Here is a 24,576-nt window from a genome sequence, read left to right as displayed (position 1 = left end):
TTACTTGGTAAAGTTCATGTAATTAAATTAGTGTCAAAACTGCAACTAAAATCCAGGTCTCTTGACTTTCAGTCCTCTCCATTTTTTAATGCTGCCACGCATGATTAGACGAACAAATTTAAAACCTTACCTTATCTGTGTATGAAGTTATGATGTATCTATTCCTGAAATCCAGGATGCCACTCCAGGGTTTCATCATAGCAGAGCTAAAGAACACCAGAGAAGTACAACCAAAATAATCAAGAAATAAATGTAAACTATTAAGAGAGAAGAGAGGATATGCAAATTACCAAGTCATTAAAGGTATGGCTAAAATTAACAAGGACTTGTTTTAGTCTCCTCTGGGAATTTTCTTTCTTATCAACCCTTTTCCATTAATTTTCAGGTTTCCCTCACATTATAAAGACTACCTTATACCCTTCTTCCCCCTTCAGTCATAGTTGCATTTTTCTCCCCCACATCATTGCCACTCTTTTTGAATGAGTGGTCTATATACTATCTCTAATTTTCAGTCCCTAGTTATCAACTCCTTGGTGTTTATTCCCAGCAAACCACTGCCCATTTGAAAGTAATCTTTAACTCCCTTAATGTTCGTGTATTCTCTCCATTGATTATCTCCAATTTATCTCCTAAGTAGTTGTTTACATGTTGCCTCCCTCTTCACACTGTGAGCTCACTGAGAGCTTGGAATGCGTTTTTCCCTTTCGTGGTGTCTCAAGCACTTAATCCAGTGATTGGCACATAGTAGACACTCAACAAAATTTTGATCACTTGAACAATAAATTTCTAAGTATTGAAATTGCCACATTGGGGAGATTTTCCTTCCTTTCCTTTCTCTTCATTGTCTTGGAATCAAAAGTTGACAAATAATCCACACATCCATATGACAGATGTCTGGCTTAGAGTTACTAGGTAACAGTAATAGTACTTCAATACTCTGATTATCTGTGATCTTGCTGGTGTGGATACTTAGATAGTCTTTGATAGTAGCTATAGCCGAAAAATTCATTGCCTTGAAAACAACCTAATAATGAGATTTTCCACATGTTGTTAGGATGATCTTGAGATAAGAGACATACAACTCAATAATATGAATACTGTCACTGCTCTTGCTGTGACTTCTGCTACTTCTATTATTATTGTGCAATTAATAATGATGAAAATGGTGGCAGTGATGAAGTGGCAGAAACTGCAACATCACTACGACTCACAAAAATAAATAGAACTTCATTAATAACTAGAAAGATATGGTCATGGCTATAATTGTACACCAGAAGTTCACTAGTATTAATAAATTGTCCTTGCAACCTGATCTGGGATTTCATTGGTATAGAGAAGTACAAGCTGATGAAAGCTACCTTCCCAAATGGTGGTTAGCATCTCTGCAACTTTCTTTTTTTTTTTAATAATATTTTATTTTTCCCAATTGCATGTAAAAACAACTTTAATATTCATTTTTAAAAATTGAATTCCATTTGCTATTCCTCCCCACTGCACCCTTCCTCAGATAGTAAGCAATTTGATATATTATACATGTACACTCATGTAAAACATATTTACATATTATCCATGTTGTAAAAGAAAACAGACCAAAAAAACCCATAAAAAATAAAGTGAAAAATAGTATGCTTCTATTTGCATTCATACTGTATCAGTTTTTTCTCTGGAAGTAAGAGCCCTTTACAATTGTCTTGGATCATTGCATTGCTGAGAATCACCAATTGATCACTGTATAATATTGTTGTTACTGTGTACAATGCTCTGCTTCTGCTCACTTCATCCTGCATCAGCTCACATAAATTCAAGTTTTTTTCTTAAATCATCCTGCTCATCATTTCTTATAGTACAGTAGCATTCCATTATAATTGTATACCACAATTTGTTCATCCATTTCTCAATTGATGGACATTTCCTCAATTTCCAATTCTTTTCCACCACAAAAGAGCTTTTATATATGCAATTTGTATGAATAGGTCCTTTCCACCCCCTTTCTTAATCTCTTTGAGATACAGACCTAGTACCCATATTGCTGGGTCAAAAGGCATGCAGAATTTTATAGCTATTTGCACACAGTTCCAAATTGCTCTCTAGAATGGTTGAATCAGTTCACAACTCCACCAACAGTGTATAATTGTCCCAATTTTCCCACATCCCCTCCAACATTTGTCATTTTCCCTTTCTGTCATATTAGCCAATCTAATAGTATGGAGTGGTGCCTCAAAATTGTTTTAATTTTAATTTTTCTATTTATTATCGATTTAGAGAATTTTTCACATGATGACAGACATCTTTTATTTCTTTGTCTGAAAAGTGCTTGTTCATATCCTTTGACCATTTGGCAACTTGGGAATGACTTGTATTTTTATAAATGTGTTGCAGTTCTCTCTGTATACAAGAAATGAAGACTTTACCAAAATTCCCCCCAGCTTTCTACTTTCTTTCTAATCTTGGTTGCATTGAATTTGTTTGTGCAAAATCTTTTAAATTTAATGTAATCAAAATTATCCATTTTACAGCTCATGATGCAGTCTCTTGTTTAGTGATAATTTCTTCCCTTATCCATAGATCTGACAGTTAAAATCATTCCATCCTCCCCTAATTTGCCCATGGTATCAGTCTAAATGTAAACCACACACACATTTTGACCTTATCTTGGTATGTGGAGTGAGATGGTCTACAACTAGTCTCTGTCAAACTGTTTTACAGTTTTCTCAGCAGTTTTTCTTGAATCTTGGAGTTTGACAGACATTATATTACTATGGACGTTTACTACAATGAATTGTGTACCTAATCTATTACACTGATCCATCACTTTATTTCTTAGTCAACACCACGTTGTTTTGATTATTACCATTTTAATATACAGTTTGAGATCTGGTACTGCTGGACTGCCTTTCTTTGAATTTTTTTTATTAATTCCCTTCGATATTTTGACCTTTGTTCTTTCAGATGAATTTTGTTATTTATTTTTTGTAACTTAACAAAACAATTTCTGGTAGTTTGATTGACATGGCACTAAATGAGTGTATTAATTTAGATAGAATTTTCATTTTTATTATATTGGCTCAGCTTATCCATGAGCAACTGAAATTTTTCCAATTGTTTAAATATGACATTATGTTCATATAGACTCCCAAGATTTTTATGTTGTCTACTGTTATTTTCATTATAATTTCTCTTTCTATTTCTTGCTGTTGGATTTTCTTAGCATTATATAGAAATGCTGATGCTTTCTGTGGGTTGATTTTATATTCAGCAACTTTACAAAAATTGTTAATTATTTTTAGTTTATCCTTTGAGATTCTCCAAATATACCATCATATCATCTGCAAAGAGTGGTATTTTTATTTCCTCATGGCCTATTTCAATTCCTTCAATTTTTTTCCTATTTGCTATGGCTATCATTTCTAGTACAATATTAAATAACAGTGGTGATAATTTGCATCTTTTCTTCATTGTTTATGTTATTATGAAAGGTTCTAGCTTGCCCTCATTACAGATAATACTTGATGATGGTTTTAAATAGATACTTCTTACCATTTTAAGGAAAACTCCATTTATTCTTACGCTCTCTAGTGTTTTTAATAGGAAAGGGTATTATATTGTGTCCAAAGCTTTTTCTTTGTTTCATGAGATCATCATGAGTTCTATTGGTTTTCTTATTCATATGGTCAATTAACCTGATAATTTTCCTAACATTGAAGCAGCTGTGCTTTTCTGGAATAAATATCACCTGGTTACGGTGTGTGATCCTTGTGACATATTGCCATAATCTCCTTGCTAGTATTTAACTTAATTCTTTCACATCAATATTCATCAGTGAAGTTGGTCTATGGTTTTTTTCCTCTGTTTTTGTTCTTCCTGCTTTAGTAGCAGCACCACACTTGTGTTGTAAATGAAATTTGGTAAGACTTTTTCTTTGCCCATTTTTTTCCAAATAGTTTTTATATAGTATTGGAACTAAGTGTTTTTTAAATGTTTGATAAAAATCACTTGTAAATCCATCTGGCCCTACACATTTTTCTTAGGAGTTCATTGATGGCTTGCTCAATGCCTTTTTTCCCTAAGATGTGGTTAAGTATTCAATTTCCTCTTCTAATCTGGGCAATTTATGTTTTTGCAAATATTCATTCATTTTGCTTGGACTGTCAGATTTATTGTCATGTAATTAGGCAAAACTCCTCCAAATAAGTGCTTTAATTTCTGGGGCAGCTAGGTGGTGCAGTGGATAGAGCACCAGCCTTGAAGTCAGGAGGACCTGAGTTCAAATCTGGCCTCAAACCAAACACTTGACACTTAGTAACTGTGTACCTGGGCAAGTCACTTAACCCCAATTGCCTCACTAAATAAAAAATTAAATTTAAAAAATTGCTTTGATTTCCTCTTAATTACTGGTACACTAATCTATTTCATTTTGGATGTTGGTAATTTGGTTTTTTCTTTCTTTTTTCATAATCAAATTAACCAACAGTTTGTCTATTTTATCATAAAATCAGCTTCTAGTTTTATTTATTAGTTCAATGGATTTCTTACTTTCAATTTTTTCAAGATCTTCAATTTTCAGGATTTTCAATTTAGTGTTTAATTGGAAATTTTTAATTTGTTCTTTTTCTATTTTTTTTAGTAGCACTCACGATTCATTGATCTGCTCTTTTTCTATTTCATTGATTTAAATGTTTAGAGATATAAATTTTCCCCTAAGAACTGCTGTGGCTGCATCTCATCAGTTTTGGTCCACTGATATAGTTTTACTAGTTCCTCCTCTAACTCATTTAACTTTTTAAAAAATTTGGATGCTATACCATTTGGTGCATATACTCTGCAACTTTCTTTTTTTAATTTTTTTTTATTTTTAGGCAATTGGGGTTAAGTGACTTGCCCAGGGTCACACAGCTAGTAAGTGTTAAATGTTTGGTCTGAGGCTGGATTTGAACTCAAGTCTTCCTGAGTCAGGGCTGGTGCTCTATCTATGCTCTATCCACTGCGCTATCTAGCTGCCTCCAAGTCTGCAACTTTCTTACAAAGTTGTTTTTAGCACAGAGAAGTTAAATGATTTGTCCCAGATCACATGTTTAATATGTCTCAGAAACAGGACCTGAAGCCAAGTCTTCATTTCTCCAAGGCCAGTTCTTTAACCATTATGCCACACTACCTGTCTAACTTAAAAGATAATAAATCGCTGTACTACAAATATAATCCCAAATCCATGAATTTTCCGTGAATTGTACTGCAACCAGAACATCATTACAGACAAAACTATTGTCCCAAATCCCTAAAATATAATATTGATTGAAACAATTTTAAGAATATTTTTAGTAGATGTCACCATATCAATTCCCATAGCCTTCAATCTGCAGGGAATAAAATGCTCTTTAAATAAGGTAACCTAGTAGAAGAAATGAAAATCATTTAGAAAAAGAATCATTCTATTTCCTACTAAAGCAATGATGTTTGAGTGATCATAAAGAAGCTAAGTTTACATCCCAACACTTAAGGCAGTAATTGTATACACCTGAATAATAGTTTGCCAAATATTAAAATTTTTAAAATGGGCAATAAATGCATCGTCCCAGCATCATCTATATAAACTGTTGAATAGAGGATAAGAAGAATCAGAACAATGACAACTACATAGTGATTTATGGGCCATATTAGGAATTGTCCTCTCCTACTGAAGAGGAATGGATTGGATGACTTTTCCATTGGTCTTAGGGTTATAGCTGTTTTCCTTTGACACTAAGAGAAGATTATACACTGGTGCAACATAATACAATATAACATGATGTATATTTGTGAAAAACCTCCTATGTGTTGAGAACCATGCTAAGTGCCAGAGCCCAGATACAAAGTTCAAATGAGAATCTTTCTTATCTAGTTTTGGAGAGTTCAGTGATATAACCTTCACCATTTCCAGACTCAGGTTCCTGAAACCAAGTCATCTCCAGAGGGAGAAAGGGGTGACAATGGACCAAGAGGGAAGCTAATTGGATAGGAACAGTCTCATAGACCTAAGAGAGGAGAGGCAAAATTCTGCACTCTTGTTGAGTCATCATTGCTATATTTTTGTGTCTCCAAGGTCCCTGCCAAGAAATACAGGAAACAACTGATTCTCAACTACTTCTCATTCATCAAGCCAACAATTTCCCCTGTCCTTTACTGTATCTATTCCTGAGTGACCTCTTCCCTCCACAGTTAAAGACATGATTTTAGACAACTCAGCCAGACAAACATAAACAGTGTCATGTCTCCTTTGCTTTCATTCACTTTGGACTTTGTGATTATTAAGATGTAAGGAGTAGAGACAATAACCATTTAGAATTCCTTTTCCCATCAGAATCAAACTTCCTTGTGACCCTGAGTATCCTTCCTTCATCACTCACTCTATCTTCTATCTGACTATCACACTTCAATCCAAATCTCATTGTCCTTGTCTTTCCTTTCACAAGCCCAATAATGACAATGAGTGTCTCTGGTTTGTTTTCCCAGCCCTTACCAAAGGGGTAAGGGCTTACCCTTACCAGACTTACCAAATTCAGTCAAACCTCTGCATTCTCTGAGATAAGAATCTGAACACTGCAGTCAGGTTTTATTGAGATCAGCGTATATTTTACTTTGAAGAAGGAGACCTCCTGGGAATGGCTTCCATACAGGAACTCCTTGGAGCCTAGACAATATGAACAAAGAGTACATAAGTTCCTAACAACCTGAGACCTTTGGCCACTGGGACAATCAATCTTCTTTGGTCACTAGCTTCCCACAGAGACAGAAGAAATATCCAGGGGCTTTTACTCATTCTCTCCTTTCTCCCTTTCTCACTGTTTACTCCCTCCTTTACTGTTACTTCTTCCTGTCTCCCTTTTTCTCACAGTACATTCATCTAAACAAATTGAGCCCTTCTCAATATGTGTTTTGTATAATAATTACATGTGAATATGTCCTATGTCTAATATACTGTTTATTGTGTAAGGACTGAAGTCATGATTTGATATATTTAATCCCTCCCAGAATAGGACTCTATATATTAGTGGTGTAAAAATGAAATAGAAACAGGAGCCACTAAGCTGTACATAAGGATACCCCTGTAGGCTACATATTGACTTAGAAAACCATATGTTAATATCAGTTATGTTTTATTATGTTTTTATTTATTTAGTTAACTATTTCCTAATTACATTTTAATCTGGTTCAGGTTGCTTGAAATGTGGGTTGCTTGTTTGACACCAAGCTATACATAGTTGATGACAGTAAATATTTGTTGAATGAATGAATGAATCAATCAATCAATCAAAATAGGCCACCTCACTCTTGCACAGAGACTGTTACATTAGACTAATTATAGGAATTTAGAACTCTCCTGTCACAGATGATGAGTTAACTTTAAAAAGACAAGAAAAAGGTGTCTATATTCAAATCATCAGAGAGAGAAATGAAAAGAAAAAATGAGAGAAGTAGGCATATGATGACAGGAGAAAAGAGAGAGACTGTGAGGAAAGAATTGTTGCATTAGGATGTATACATAAATGGCAACATTCTGGAGTCCCTTGAGACTGAACCTCTGATAAGGGGTGGGAGGACACTTTGACAGCAATACTTGGCTAGAAGCCCACTTCTTTTTGTCTTTATACCCCTAGCTTCCAGCACAGTGCCTAGCTGTTGGGCAATAGTCACTTAATAAACACTTGTCACATGCTTACTACATGCAGCTAGGTGGCACAGTGGACAGAGTATTGGGCCTGGAGTCAGGAAGACCTGGATTCAAATATAGCTCAGTCACTTACTAACTGTGTAACCCTGGGCAAGTTACTCAGCTTCTGTTTGCCTCAGTTTCCTAATTTGTAAAATCAGGATAATAATAGCACTTACATTTCAGGATTGTTATAAGATCAAATGAGATAATAAATATGAAGTACTTAACATAGTGCCTGGCATATAATAAGTACTATAAAAATGCCAGCTAGTATTGTCATAGAGTAGGACTTAGTATACCTTCTCATTGATTGATTCATTGACTGAATTCCATTTGAATCATTGTCATGCATTATAGAGGAAACTATGGGGCACAGTTGACTGAACATGGCATCACAAAGACCGGAGTTCAGATCCAGCTTCAGATACATACTAGCTGTGTGACTCTGGGCAAGTCACTTAACCTCTTTTTGCCTTATAAAAATAGCACCTACCTTACATAGTTACTTTGGGGATCAAATTAGATAATATTTTTTTTGGTTGGGCAATTGGGGTTAAGTGGCTTGCCCAGGGTCACACAGCTAGTAAGTGTTATGTGTCTGAGGCCGGATTTGAACTCAGGTCTTCCTAAATCCAGGGCTGGTGCTCCATCTACTGCGCCACCTAGCTGCCCGAGATAATATTTTTTAAAAAGCTTAGCACAATGACAGGTGCATAGTAGGCATTATATAAATAAATATTCCCTTCCCTATTCTCTCTTCAGAGACTACCTTATTGTTCATTTCTTAATTCAATTCAGCAAGGATTTACTAAATGTTTCAATTATTATATTCAGCTGTCAAAATGTAAGCATAAAAAGGAGGAAAAAATAGTCTTTGCATTCAAAGAGTCTACATTGTGCTTTTTGAAGCTTCTTTCTTTTTACTATGATACATTACCATCATCACTACTTCTGTATACTCATACTATGTCTACAATCCTCAACTTGCTGCATCATCATTCACTCTCTCTTTCTGTCTTCCAAAATGCAATTGCCATATGTGTGCATGGAGCTTGGGCCAGGTCTGCTGGTGTATCCATCCCACACAGAAATGGCCACAGCAGAGATAAAATAGGTAAAAAACACATAAGTCAAATTTCAATGGATTCCCATTTCTGTCAAAGGCTGACTGTGCAGGCTGATGTTGAAGTCTTCTTTGTGGGTGTGATGGTTTCAGACAGGTAGATGGCACAGCATAAAAATATGAAGTTTGGATAGGACCCCTTCCACATTGGGAGTAGAGTCCAACTTTGATTTAAAGCTAAAAGTCAAGAAATAGCTGGGGAAAAGAAGCAAAAAACAACAAAAGAACCTGACCATAAAAAGCTACTATGATGACAGAGACGATCAAGACACAAATGTAGAAGACAGTAATGTCAAAACAGCTACAAGCAAAGCCTAAGAGAAAAAAAGTTAATTGAACACAATCCCAACAAGAATTCCTGGAAGATCTTTAAAAAGCACTTTAAAAATCAAATAAGGAAGTTAGAGGGAAAATTGAGGAAATGAATTAGAGTAATTCAAGAAAATTATATAAAAAAGAGTTAATATCTTAGTAAAAGAGGCACAAAAATACTGAAGAAAATAACACCTTAAAATACAATTGGTCAAATGTTAAAAGAGGCACAAAGGTCAATGAGGAAAAGAATTCTTTAAAAAGTAGAACTGGCCAAATGCAAAAAGAGACACAAAAGCTCACTGGAAAAAAAAATTCTTTAAGAAGTAGAATTGGGCAAATGGAAGGTAATGACTCCATGAGACATCAAGACAAAAAAAACAAAGTCAAAAGAATGAAAAAAAATGGGGAAAAAAGTGAAATATCTCATCAGAAAAAAAAACAAGCAAAGCCTTACCTGGAAAATAGATCTAGAAGAAATTATTTAAAAATTATTGGACTACCTGAAAACCACAATCAAAGAAAGACCCTAAAATCATATTTCAAGAAATTATCAAGGAAAACTGCCTTGATATTTTAGAACTACAAGGTAAAATAGAAATAGAATCTACTGATCATCTCCTGAAAGTGATCCCCAAATGAAAACACCCAGAAATATTATACTCAAATTTCAGAGCTAGCAGGTCAATCCAAATACTGTACAGCCAACATCAGGATCACACATAATTCAGTGGCTTCCATGTTAAAGCAATGAAGCATTTGGAATATGATACTCTGGAGGGCAAAGAAACTAGGATTACAACTAAGAATAGCCAGCAAAATTGAATGTAATCCTTCTGTGGGGAAGTGGATATTTAATGAAATAGATGGCTTTCAAGCATTCCTGATTCAAAGACCAGAGCTGAATAGAAAATTTGATGTTCAAATACAAGACTCAAGAGAAGCACAAAAAGGTAAGAATGAAAGAAAAATCATAAAGGACTTAATATAAGGTTAATTGCTTACATTCCTACATAGGAAGATGCTACTTGTAACTCCTAAGAGATTTATCATTAATTAGGTAGTTAGAAGGATCATACTTAAACAGAAGACATGAGTGAGAGTTGACTATGATGAAATGATCTCAAAAAAAAATAAGGGTGAGAAGGGGCAGCCAGGTGGGGCAGTGGATAGAGCACCAGCCCTGAAGTCAGAAGGGCTTGAGTTCAAATCTGGCCTCAGACCAAACATTTGACACTTACTAGCTGTGTGACCCTGGGCAAATCACTTAACCCCAACTGCCCAAAATAAAAACAAAAAACAAAAAAAGAAATAAGGGTGAGAAAAAGAGATGCACTGGAAGAAAGGTGAATGGAAAGGTTGAAAGAGGAAAATTACCCCACATAAAAGGGGCATGCAAGGAAGAGTTTCTAAAGTGGAAAAGAAAATAGTGGGAAACACTTGAGCTTCACTCTCATTGAAACTAATTTAAAGAGGGAATAACACACACATTTAATTGGGTATAGAAATCTATTTTACCCACAAAAGAAGTAGGAGGGAAAAAAAATATAAGTGAAGGGGAGTGATAGAAGGGAGAGCAGATTATGGGAGGAAGTGATCAGAAATAAAATAGACTTTTCAGAAGAGACAGGATAAAAAGAGAGAGAGAGAAGGATCAACAAATAACAAAAAAGATGGTGGGAAATACTTAGTAATCATAACTGTTAAAGTGAATGGGATGAACTCACCCATGAAATGGAACCAGATAGTCAAATGGATTAGAAACCAGAATCCAACAATATGTTATTTATAAGATTCACATTTTAAACTGATAGACATAAACAGGGAAAAAAAATAAGAGATTGGTGCAAAATCTATTATGCTTCAGTTGAGGTAAAAAAAAAAAAACAAGGATGGCAATCATGATCTCACAAAGCAAAAGCCAAAATATATCCAATAAAAGAGAAAACATTTTGCTAAAAAGTACCATGGACAATGAAGCAATATCAATACCAATATATGCAACAAATGGTATAGCATTTAAATTCTTAAAGTAAAAATTAAATTAGTTGTAGGAGAAAATAGACAGTAAAATTATATTCCTGGGGTACCCAAATTTTGCTTCTCTAAATAGACAAATCTAACTATGAAATAAATAAGAAAGAAGTTAAGGAGATAAAAATTTAGAAAAGTTATATATCATAGGCTTCTGGATTGAAGTGAATGGGAATACAAAAGAGAATACATTTTTCTCAGCTCTATATAGCACCTTCACAATAACTGACCACGTATTAGGGCATAAAAACCTTACAAACAAAAGTAGAAAAACAGAAGTATGAAATGCAGCCTTTTCAGACTATGACACAATTAGAATTACATTCAATAAAGGTCAAAGTAAGCACAGATTAAAAATTAGTTGGAAACTAAATAATCTAACCTTAAAGAATGAGTAGGTCAAAGAACAAATCATAGGAAAAAATCAACAAAATTTGTGGAATGCAGCCAAAACACTATTTATGGGAAATTTTGGATGTCTAAATGGTTACCTCAATACAATAAAGAGATCAATGAATTAGGCATGTGACACCTACAACAAATTAGGAATATAACAAATTAAAAATCCCCAATTCAAAAACCAGAATTGAAATCCTAAAAATCAAAAGAGATGTTAATAAACTGAAAATAAGAATCATTGAACTAAGAAATAAAAATAGGACTATTAAAAAACAATAAAAAAGATAAACTATTAAATAATTTTATTTTTAAAAAAGAAAAATAAAATAAATCATCTCTATCAAAAATGAAAAAGATGAATTCATCATCAATAAAAAGGAATTTAAAGCAATTATCAGGAGCTGTTTTGCCTAATTATATGCCAATAATCTGACAATCTTAGTGAAATGCATAAATATTTACAAAAATATACATTGTCCAGATTATTAGAAGAGGAAATAGAATACTTAAATAACCCCATCTTAGAAAAAGAAATTGAACAAGCCATCAATGAACTACCTACTGATAAAATTGTTGGCATCATTGCAGAGTTGGCTATCTTGAGAAGTCTGTGCATGGTGGCTCCATTAATATTTCGCCTACTGAGGCTTCCATTCTGTGGAAAACATATTTCTCATACCTATTGTGAGCACATGGATATTGTCTGGCTTGCTTGTGCCACCATGAGAGTCAACATTATATTTGGACTGGGAATATTTCTGTCTTAGTATTGGATGTGGTTCTGACTGCAGTCTCTTATGCGAGAATCCTTCATGCTGTCTTCACCTCCCATCACGGGATGCCCGTCTGAAAGCCCTCAGTACCTGTGGTTCTCATGTCTGTGTCATCTTGTCCTTTTTCACCCCTGCATTTTTTCCTTTCCTCACCCACTGCTTTGGCCACAGTATCCCCATTATACTCACATCCTTCAGGCAAATCTCTATGTGGTTGTTCCACCTGCTCTTAACCCTGTCATTTATGGGGTTAGGACTAAACAGATCCATGATAGAGTGATGAATATCTTCCTGAAAAAAGAATGATGCTAACAGAGGGGGAAAAATACAACAGATGAACCCCCTTGGATTCATTCACTGAGGGATTCCAGTGAACTCTATGATATAGTGAATAGAAGGCTGACCTAGAGTGAGGAAGACCTGGCTTCAAATCCTGTTACAAACACTTATTCATTATTTTATCCTAGGTAAATATTGTAACCTCTCTAACTTTCAGATTATTCCTCTATATAAAACAATACCTGTCTCCTAGAGTTTATTTATTGAGGCTCAAATGAAATAGTATATTGTAATGTAAGTGATCAGAGAAAATTCTCAGTCCATTTTGATGAGCTTATAGGCAGGTGAGGTTTTGGATCTTTCATAATAATGGTAGTTAGTGTTTCTATGGCACTTTTGGTTTTCTAAGTGCTTTATTTGATCCCCACAACAACCCTGGTAATTAGGCGTTATTATTATTTCCATTTTATAGAGCTACTGACTATGGGAAACCACCTTTTAACTCAAGTGTTTTTGACTCCAGGACTAGTGGCCTACCCACTCTACCATCTAGTTGACAATCCATGTTGCTCTCTTGTAATATATAGACATGCTCATTGGCGTTTTGTTAAGAAGACAAAGACAACTTCTGATTAATACTAGTAACCAGGGCCGCACAGAGTGATATGGTTGACGAGACTCTTAGGAAGATGAAGTTTTGTCTGAATAGCAGCGCCTTACGTGGCCTCATTTTTAAAAAAAGAAAGACTTACGTGCTGCTATCAGTCCTCTTTTGGCTTTTTCTCTTGAGTCTCTTATTCGGACGGCATTGCCTTAGAGTTGGTGAGATTTCTCCTAAGCTCCAAGTGCACAGATTTCTCTGCTTTGGAACAAGCACATGTCTGCTTTAGAGCAGAAGCACGTGGCAAGCTATATGTGTTTGTCCAAGTAGACTGAGAGGGACCTCCAAGCCCTTAACTTCTTCCTTTCTTTTTCCTTTTTCGAGCATAGGTCAAAAACTGGAGAACAAAGACTATACTTTCTTAGACCAAGTAATTAGAGCACTATTAGGGCAGTGGTGGAATAGCAATAATTCTTACCGAAGCACGTAACAGGAACAATTATGTGCTTGCCCACATGGCAAGTTCAAGTTCAAGAATTTGGGGATTTTGCTTTTAAAAATAGACCAGATAAATAGATGGATGAGACAGAGAGAGAGAGAGAGAAAGAGAGAGAGAGAGAGAGAGAGAGAGAGACTTGTTAAGCATTTCTATGTTACATGCACTGTGTTAAATAGGAGGGATACAAGTACAATTATACAAAATTTGCAAGAAGCTTATAATTTAATTAAGAAAGACAACACATAAAGGAGAGTAAGAAGCATTTTTGGTATTAGTCCCTAATTTCAGGCCGCATCAATATGACTACAGAGATTGTGGGACTCTAGGCCACGGCCATATGTGTAAATATTCAAATGTTTTACAATCATTAAAGTAACACATAAATGTCAGGTACTGTAATGATTATGTTGAATATTTTTCAACACAATAAAGATAGGAGAGATAAGAGGGATTGATGGTTTCATTTTAATGTATTCATATTCTGTCTTGAGAAACTATAAAACATAAAACCCTGTTGTTCATGCTGAATGTTAAATTTGTTTAGAAAATATTTTTAAAGTATTCTACTCATAACAACCATGTAGTATTAGTATCATCAGTTCCATTTTATAGCTTGACACTGAGTCTCAATAAGTAAATAATATAGCCTGAGTTACACAGTTAATAAATGGACTTCAAATTAAATCACACTTTTCACTGAGAAATTCCTGGAAAATGATAATATGTGATAATTCTACCCACCTAAGAATATGAGTCCTCTTTTGAAGAGTTTTATTTCTTAGGAAGGTTTCATTCCTCTTAAACAAATATCTCCTTACAACTTTTACCCCTGCTTCTTCTGCCCTCAGAGGTCAAACCAAACCATGCAATTCCTCTGCTATTCAGCAGTTTTTCAGGTGCCTTGGGAGAGTAAGGGTCCTTGTCTTTCCAGCTACTTTGACTTATCCTCCCATGGTAAGTTTCCAATCCCCTCAGCATCCAATCTATATATGCTCCATCTAGCCAGTGCCTTTCCTAAAATACCAAGAACTGAAATCTGTATTCCAAATATGATCTGGCCAGGGCTAAGTGCAGTAGGACATTTCCTCCTATGTTATAGACATTCTTTTTCTTTTTATATAAGCTAGGATTACATTAGTATTTTTGCTTTCATGTCCCACTTAGGATTCATTTGCAATCCATTAAAACTGCTATATCTTCTCCAAATGAACATGTAAACACATTCCTCTATTCTGTTTTTTGTAACTGCTTTTATGAAACTATGTATGGGGCCCACAATAAGTGCCATTCCATTAGATTTAGTCTGTAGTTATCTTTTGGTATCATAACAGAGCCATAACTAGGAAACCTTGCTTCTTGTACTGTACAGAATAGGGTACTGGTGCTGTCAATGGGAACATAAGTATTGGGGAACTGGTCAATATGAGCACTGGGACAATTGCTCAGGAGAGGAGGTGGCTCACTCCAGAATCTAGTTGTTACTTCTATGGGATTAAGAAGGGAGGTAATCTCTGGGATAGGGTTTTAGGTAATAAGAGCCTTCAGGTGGTAATTTGAAGCAGGGGGATAGCAATGTCACATCCAGCAAAAGAACTTGAGGCAAAGTGTGTGAGCACTGTTCTCTACAAGAGAAGAATGAGCAATTCCCCTGGGTAATCTGCAATCCTGTTTGCACACCTCTAGCTCCAAGGGGTTCCAAATCATAACCCTTTCCTTGTGGGATCACAGATTCTTTTATAAATCCCCACTTCTCCATACTAATTATGGTACTAATCAGATAGATAACTGCTGAGCATCTCATAGTCCTGTCCGGGAGAAAGGATCCCAAAACTGCAGTCGAGACTGGTGAGTCTACTCCAGAAAAAAGAGTTGGGATGTGCCTGGAGTCTCAGCCCCAATCATATTGAGGAAGCAAGATGTGAATAGATGAGAAGCTTAGGTGTGGGTAGACAGGGGCAATGAGGCTGGGGAAGTAAACAAGGATAGATAAGTGGATACAGATGTGAGTGAGGGTATACATATTCTCTCACACAGTGACACACAACACTTAGACACATACACAATGGTCATCGTGCAGTTCTTGGGCAGGGGTAATGCTTGGTTGTCAGATGCTCTTCCCACTCCTGTTAAATATGTAGTTCATCTCCCTAAGATCTACTAGTATCCCACCTCCAATGAAGACTATGCCAGGTCATTTTTGCTGGTCAATCTGTTATCCATTTATCCTTGGGTTTGTGAAACAAGCATAGACACTTACATGTTCATCCTTCTAATTTTTAACCCCTATTACCTCAAACAAAAGAGTGGTCGCCAACACTTGTTACCTCATAAGATCACGAGGTTATAGGATTTAGAACTACAAAGAACCTTAAAGATCATAGAGTCCAACACTGTCCTTTAAAAAAAAGGAACTCTGAAGTCGAGAGAAGAGATATGCATTGCCCATGGTAATAAAAGAAGATGAAGAAGGGCCTCTGAGTTCAAACAGACCTCATGGGTCACATTGTTCAATGCATACCCAAATAGGAATTCAGTATCCAAAATGTCTGACAAGTGTTTTCTCAAATACCTCCAATAAAAGGGATCACACACGACATCCCAACACAGACCTTTTTGGTTTTAGATGAATCAAATTGTTAGGAAGTTTTTTCTTACACCTAAGTTCAATTTTCCCATCTGCAGCTTCTCTTAATTCAAGCCAAGGTGACATTTTCTAATTTTGGGTGCCATGTTAAACTTACCAAGTTTTCCTTACACATGGGCTGTAATTAAGAAATATGAGTTGATTTCTTGGTTGACTTGTTAAAGCCCAATCCAGTCCCAGAAGCATTCCTTAGGTACTTACTATGTGCAAGGTGCTAGAGATACAAAGACAAGCTAAAAATACTCCTCAAGCAGCATTCATTCATTCTACTAGCAGAAGCCTGTCAGGGGACTGAGATTGGATATGTGATTCCAATGACATAGCATCTTCACTAAATTTATAGCCTTGGAATAGTGCTCAGGGCACTGAGATTTGAAGTGACTTGTCTGGGGTCACAAAGCTAATACTTATCAGGCAGAGGATTGATGTAATACCTTTGTGGCTCTGAGGCCATCTCTCTACCTACTATACCATAGTTCTTATTCTATCTACTATGACATAGTGCTATAAACTGATGCACAAAACAATTTCAAGAGCAGCAAGTATACATGGAAACATAAGAGAATCAGGAATGATTTCCCCTGGGAGATGTCTTCTCAGCTGAACCATAAAGGAAATTAGAGACTCTAAAAGGGGAGCTAAGGAGGCAGCATATACCAAATATGGATGAGGTGATGCAGCGGATGGAGCATGGGGTCCAGATTCAGGAAGAACTGAATTCAAATCCTGCCCCAGACACTTAATAGCTTTGTGTCTCTGGGTAAATCACTTAACCTTGCCTGCCTCAGTTTTTTCAACTATAAATGGAGATAATAATAGCAGCTACCTCCTAAAGTTGTTGAGGGGATCAAATAAGATAATCTTTACAAAGTATTTAGTACAGTGTCTGGTGATCATAAGAAGAAGCACATAATACTTGCTTAATAAATGCTTGTTTCCTTCCTTCCATGGAGAAAAACAAATGGGAGAGTTTGGTAGGTATACAGAGATTGTGTGAAGGGGAATGGTGTGAAAGAAGCTTGAAAGGCAGGCTGGAGCCAGATTGGAAAAGCCTTTAAGAAGCTGAGGAGTTTGGGTTAGAAAGGCAATAAGGAGTCGTTAACATTTCTTCAGGAAGGGGATCAGACAGTCAGAGATGGGCTTTATCTTCTATTAAACCACAGGTCTCACAGACAAAGTGTCATCTGACAGAATTTCATTTGATATGCTCAAGTGGTTCTTTTTGTTTTGATTAATTAACACATGGCTTCCTAACATTTCTGTCCTCCCTTAATCATAAAGTCACCACAACCCCTTCCTTCACACACAAGTGTCTCCAAAGGAAAGTTAGTGTTTTATTGCACTTTCCCATAGTTGTTGAAGAAAGCATTGTTAATAAATGCTTATTATTTGTAGTCAGGAGAGTTCAGATGAAAAGCACAGGACCACACAAAGACTGCTGAGCAACCTTTATTGTTAGTCACAAGAGGAGTAGGAGAACAGCTGGTAGCAGGGACAAACTTAGTATGTGGCCCCTATGCTTGCAATGGGCAGCACAATGGGGTGGGAGGAGGGAGATATGGGGAGGGGGGGAATTGCCCATTCTCAAATCCAAGGCCTAGAGCCTTTCCATCTCAAAATTATTCATTATCTGAGACATCGACACAGTATGATACCAATGGGAGATTGCCCTATTTGAACCTGTAAAGTGAAGATATTTTCTGGATTATCTAGTAAGGACTGAGAAGTGATTTTTTTTTAAACAGATAACATTGTACTGATAAATACATTGCTAAACTTAGCACCTCCTCTTTTAAAGGACACCAGAATGGCCTCATCCTCCTGCTCCCTCTTGGCAGGAATCAACATCTGCCTTGGTGAAGGTAAAGGAGAAGAGATTCCTCTCTGTCCGCCAAATCTGCCTATTGCCTGCATGGGTAAAACAATGCATGAACCATGAACCACCATTCTCTCTCTCTCTCTCTCTCTCTCTCTCTCTCTCTCTCTCTCTCTCTCTCTCTCTTCATATATATACACACACACACATATATATATATATATACATATATATATACATATATATACATATACACAAATATATACATATGTGTATATATATGTATATATGTATAAGATACATGTGTGTGTATGTATATATGTGCATATGTACATATATAGATAGATAAGTGTAGATAGATATAGATATACATATAGATATAGATTTCTGTCAATCTAACACGTATAAAAATGGGATATCACTTTTTAGGTTCACTACTTGTTTATTGTGTCACAGGCAAAGTTTTTGAGTGTTTTGACCCTAACCCTATTTTCAACAAGTAGATGAACAATTCATATTGTATATATTTGGTCATGCAACAACCAATTAAGATGGACCATCAATATATATCTACCAAAGGTACCATGTTGAGAATTTCATAGGAAGGGGATATTGGAGAGGCTTCCATTTGGGAAATGGTACAACCTTTTAAATAACCCCAAGACTCAGATATTTATTAGGTGTGTGACTGTGGGTAAGTCACTGATACCTCTGTCTGCCTTAGTTTCCTCATCTTTCCAGGGTTACTGTGAGAATAAAATGAAATAATATTTGTAAAGAACCTTGCAAAACAAAGAGCTGTATAATTTTTATTACCAATTACTCACTTGAAATATATCTCTTGTTGATTAATCACTTAGCACTAAGTCCCTACCTCACCTTATGAAACAGTATTTATGTAATAAATTGGAGAAACTTTTTGGCTGCAAGTTTTTTCTCCTCTTTCTATTTCACCCCCGCCCATCTTCAAGATTTACATAAACACAATCACTGTCACTGCTATGATTTATTAACAATATAACCAACAATAAAACAAGGACACAAATGAATATTTGCAATATGTCAGGTGTAAGAAAGATTAAAGCCAAAGTCACCTTTAATCATTACTGCAACTAATAACTTCTTAATTCTGGAAACACTGCCACCCTTTAGTTCTCTCAGGATATCAATTACAATTTTTTTCTGAAGGATTCTTTTGATATTGCTTTCCAAGACGGGGTTGGATACGATTCTCTCAGTACGTAAGTTCTCTTAGTCCTTTTTTCCTGTTCTTTTTTCAGCAGATAGAGTGAACTGTCACACATTCATGATGGTTAAACTTTTAGCCTATGCATAGACTTCTTGTCTAACAAAAGATAAACTGTCACTATCTGAGATTTCATTTCCTTTGAACTGTAACAGTATCTCCCCTGCGGGAGGCTCATAGCCTGTGTGGAAGAGACTACTCAAGCTCATGTGGCAGAAGCATAACTCCTTAAGAATATCAGATGTATCTTTCCATGCCACACAAATCATCTACGCATCTTGTTATAGATACTATATGTATAAATGTGCTCTTCTCAAACATAATGTAATATTCAGGTAAAGGATCATTTAATTTTGCTTTTTATATCCCAGGTGTCTAGGAAAGTACCTGGCACATAGTAGGCACTTAATACACTCTTGTTGACCTATTGTATTCTCTTGAGAATTAGGAGTAGACAAGGTTAGTTTGTGAGCTGCCACAGCTATTCGTTGTGATATATTTCTTGAACTTTACGGATGTATCCCAAATGAATCTAAGTTTCTTTACATGCTCTCCTTGTAGGAGAAGATTAATTAAAATGGTAATCTTTGGGTCTGGACCTCTAATTTCATCAATCTTTAGAATTCCCGGTGTAGAACCTCTCCCCACTAATGCAAACTGACAGCTTGTCTTTCACTTATATTCTTAGTTTGGGAAGCTCTGATAGATTAAGAGATTTGACCATCATCACATTGCTAGTATGTATCATAGGAGAACTTTAACTCTGCTCTTCTGACTCCAAGGCCAGACCTTTATCCATTGTATTATACTATTGCCTCTATGCTTGTACATGTTTGCTTATAATCTATAAAGATAAATACATAGATTGTTTATTTATGAAATAACTATGTTTTATTTGTATTTCTACAGGGTATTAGTTGCAAAGGGGAACCAGGGCCAAGTCTCTTCATAGAGATGGATATTCTACCTTTGATGAGCAAAATTTGCAGCCTCCACTAAACATGCCTCCTTTCAATGACACTGAATTCCACCCCATCTACTTCTTGCTACTGGGGATCCCAGGCCTAGAACATTTCCACATCTGGATTGGATTCCCCTTCTGTTTTGCTTACCTGGTTGCAATCATGGGCAATGTCACTATTCTTTTAGTGATCAAGAGTGAACATAGCCTTCACCAGCCCATGTTCTATTTCTAGCTATGTTGGCCACTATTGACTTGGGTTTATCAACGGCCACCATCCCCAAGATGTTAGGCATATTCTGGTTCAGTCTAAGAGAGATCATTTTTGCAAGCTGTCTGACACAGATGTTCTGTATCCATATGTTCACAGCCATGGAGACTATTGTGCTTGTGGCCATGGCCTTTGATCGTTATGTGGCCATCTTCTACCCACTTCAGTATAGTATGATACTCACAGATAAGATTATTGGCATTATAGCAGCGTTGGCTATTTTGAGGAGTTTGTTAATGGTGGCTCCGCTGGTGTTTCTCCTCCTGCGGCTGCCTTTCTGTGGGCATCACATTATTCCTCATACCTACTGTGAGCATATGGGCATTGCCCGTTTGGCCTGTGCTAGTATCAGAGTCAACAGCATATTTGGGTTGGTGGATATTTTTATACTATTTTCGGATGTGATCCTGATTGCAATATCCTATGTCTTGATCCTCTGGGCTGTCTTCCGACTCCCTTCCTGGGATGCCCGATTCAAAGCCCTCAACACTTGTAGTTCTCATATCTGTGTCATCTTAGCTTTTTATTCCCCAGCGCTTTTTTCCTTTCTTACCCATCGATTTGGTAAGAATGTTCCTCAATACATTCATATACTCTTGGCCAATCTGTATGTGGTCATACCTCCTAGCCTTAACCCTATAATCTATGGGGTCAGAACCAAGCAGATTCGTGAGCAAGTATTTAGAATTTTCAGAAAAGATTCACCATGAACAGAGATAAGGGGGGGTGGGGAAGGCCTTCCTACTTTTTTTCTATCTAGTTTCACTGATTTGAAGCCTTCCCTTCGTGATTTACCTTATATACCACAGCTAAACTAATAGTTCTAACACAAAATTTAATATATACCTAATTTCTCAATATTTTTTCAGTAGTTTTCTATTTCATTAAGTCTATTCTTCTTTGCCAGGGCTTTCATGGTCTCTCATATCATCCTACTTATTGAACTGATTTTATATTCCTAATAAAAACAAAGCATATTTTAGTGAAGCCTGCTATATTGAGTAGGTAACAAAATGAATAAAATGATTTTTGCAACATAATTTTTTCAACTAACAAAAATATATTTTACTTCCTCTTGACCCACCCCATCTATGGAAAAAAAAACAAAAATGAAAAACAACAAAATCTTTATAATAAATGTACATAAAACAGATAGTTGAATTGTTCATATTCAAAAAATATATCTTATTCTGCACTCTGAATACATTTCCTCTCTCTCAAGGGATGGAAATCATGCTTCATTATCTCTCTTTTGGTAGCATGATTGGTCTTTTTTAAATCAACCTTTCTAAGTCTTTCAAAGTTATTTATCATTCCAACAATGTTTTTAATGTATAAATTGTTCTGGTTCTGCTCACTTCACTCTATATTCATTCATAAATCTTTCCATGTTTCTTTTAAAACTGTCATTTTAGTTGTTTCTGACAGCACAATAATTTTCCACTATATTAATTTATGATGAATTATGTTCATTCCCCATTCATGGGCCCCACCTTAGTTGCCAATTGTTTTTAATTATAAAAACAGTGAGTATGAATATTTTTGTACGTACAAGTCTTTTCTGCTTGTTTTGATATCAGTTAGAATACAGGCATAGTAGTAGAAATGTTGGGTCAAATGATGTGTACAACTTAGAAACTTTTGAATATAGTTCCAAATTGCTTTCCAGAATGGCTAGACGAATTCACAGCTTCACTGACAGTACCTATATGTTTTGATAGGAAAGGACCCAAGTGTATAAAAATATTTATAGTTGCTCTTTTTGTGGTGGCAAAGAATTGGAAATCAAGGGGATGCCCATCAATTGGGGAATGGCTCCACAAGCTGGGATATATGATTGTGAGGGAATCCTATTGTGCTATAAGAAATGATGAGTAGGAGAGTTACAGAAAAACCTGGGAATACTTATATGAACTGATGCAAGATGAATAAGTAGAGGGGCAGCTCTGTGGCACAGTGGATAGAGCACCAGCCCTGGATTCAGGAGGGCCTGAGTTCAAATCTGTCCTCAGACACATAACACTAGCTGTGTGACCCTGGCAAGTCACTTGACCCCATTGCTTAACCCCCCAAAAAAAATTTTTAAAAAAAGATGAAGTAGAATGTATACATTTATACGATAGCAACAATATTGTTACAATGATCAAATGTTAAAGAATTAGGCATCCTAATCAGTAAAATGGTCCTTGACAATTTTAAAGTACCCATGATAAAAAATGTTGTCCACTTCCAGAGAGATCTGAGGAGCTTTGAGTGCAGCTTGAGTCATAACTTTTTTTACCTTCTTTATGTTTCTTGCTTCTCATTGTCTTTTTTTTCATGACACGGCTAATATGGAAATACGTTTTACATGACTTCACCTGTATAAGGTGATAGATTCTTCACTGTATAAGTGATATTACATTCCGTGCCTTCTCAATGGGTGCAGGAGGTAGGAAGGAAGGAGAGAATTTGAAACTTAATTTTTTAAATGACGACTAAAAATAAATAGAAAAGTAAAAAAGGGAAAAAAGGGAAGGGCTCATAAGCAAAAAAAGAGAACCGAACAAACAAAATATTTAAAGAGACCAGATAAACGATCATGTTTAATTCCTTAACTGACAGAGGAAAAAAAAAACAGCAGAAGAATTAGATGGAGAAAAGGAATTAATTAGTAGAACTCTAGAAATAGAGAAATGGATAACAAACTGGTTGTGGTGGTGATGAGTGGGGGAGTGAAAGAGATTTCAAAGACTAGGGTTGTCTTTAGGTAGATTCAGCAAAAATAACCAAAAAAAGCATTTTTCCACAGAAGAGTTAAATGCCGACTATGTGGCAGACACTGCAATAAGTGCTAGGGAAAGAAAGTAACACACACACACACACACACACACACACACACACACACACGCGCGCGCGAGCGGCGCGCTCCCGCGCTCCTGTGCTATAGGACCTCCTAGTTTAATGGGGAGCAACAACAGGAAAACAACTAAATACAAACAAGATATAACAATACAGATCATAGACAGAAACATAGACATTAATATAGGTGAGGAGGAAATTGTTACATAAAGGGCAGATTGGATTTAATTTCAGAGGGAATGCACTAGCTTCAAGGATAATCAAGAGGGACCAGGTAATGAAAGGCTTTAAAAGCAAAAACATTTTATATTTGATCATAGAGGTACTCAGGAGTCAATGGATTTTTACTGAATATGGAGATGACATGATTAAACTTTTGCTTTAGAAAAATCAACATTGGGGGAAGCTAGGTGGGGCAGTGGATAGAGCACTGGCCCTGAAGTCAGGAGGTCCTGAGTTCAAATCTGGCCTCAGATCAAATACTTGACACTTACTAGCTGTGTGACCCTGGGCAAGTCGCTTAACCCTAATTGCCCTAAAAAAAATCAATATGCCAAGGATGGGTACACACAGTGCCTGGCACATGTGATTCACTTAATAATTGACTTTTGATGATTTTGGAGTGAAGAAGACTGAAGGCAGGAAGACTAACTGGTAGGTTATTTCAACAGTCCTGGCACAAGGTGAGGAAGGCCGGAAAAAGGTTAGTGGCACTGTCAGAAGAGAGAAAGTGTAAATGAGAGATGTTACAAAGGAAAAAATGGAAGGACATGGAAAGAGATTGGAAAGGGAGGAGGGATGAGAGCATTTGGGGAGCTGATCCCTAGGTTTCAGCCTTGGGTGGCTGAATGTTGGTATCCTCAATGGCACTAGGAAAGGTAGCAGGAGGGGAATGTTTGAGAGAAAGATAATGAGTTTAATTTCAAACACGTTGAGTTTAAGATGTCTACGGGACATAGCAAGATGTCCAGTATGAATCTGACAACACAATACTGGAGGTTAGGAGAGAAGTTAGAGCTAGACAAATAATCTGAGAATTACTTGTATGGAAATGTAAATGGAACCCCCAGGATTTAATGATATCACCAAG

General features: G+C 36.2%; 2 pseudogenes; both read left to right on the top strand.

Moving 5' to 3' along the window:
• The first annotated feature begins 8,827 nt into the window (after positions 1-8,827).
• Positions 8,828-12,634, top strand: LOC110200540 (olfactory receptor 52E8-like; annotated as a pseudogene).
• A 7,780-nt stretch (positions 12,635-20,414) lies between these two features.
• On the top strand, positions 20,415-21,355 carry LOC110200541 (olfactory receptor 52E8-like; annotated as a pseudogene).
• Positions 21,356-24,576: the final 3,221 nt, after the last annotated feature.

This window comes from Phascolarctos cinereus, unplaced genomic scaffold (assembly GCF_003287225.1).
Source record: "Phascolarctos cinereus isolate Bilbo 61053 unplaced genomic scaffold, phaCin_HiC Scaffold_726;HRSCAF=1367, whole genome shotgun sequence".
Classification (NCBI taxonomy): domain Eukaryota; kingdom Metazoa; phylum Chordata; class Mammalia; order Diprotodontia; family Phascolarctidae; genus Phascolarctos; species Phascolarctos cinereus.
Note: the sequence above shows the minus strand (reverse complement) of the source record. Positions and strands in the feature narration are given on the sequence as shown.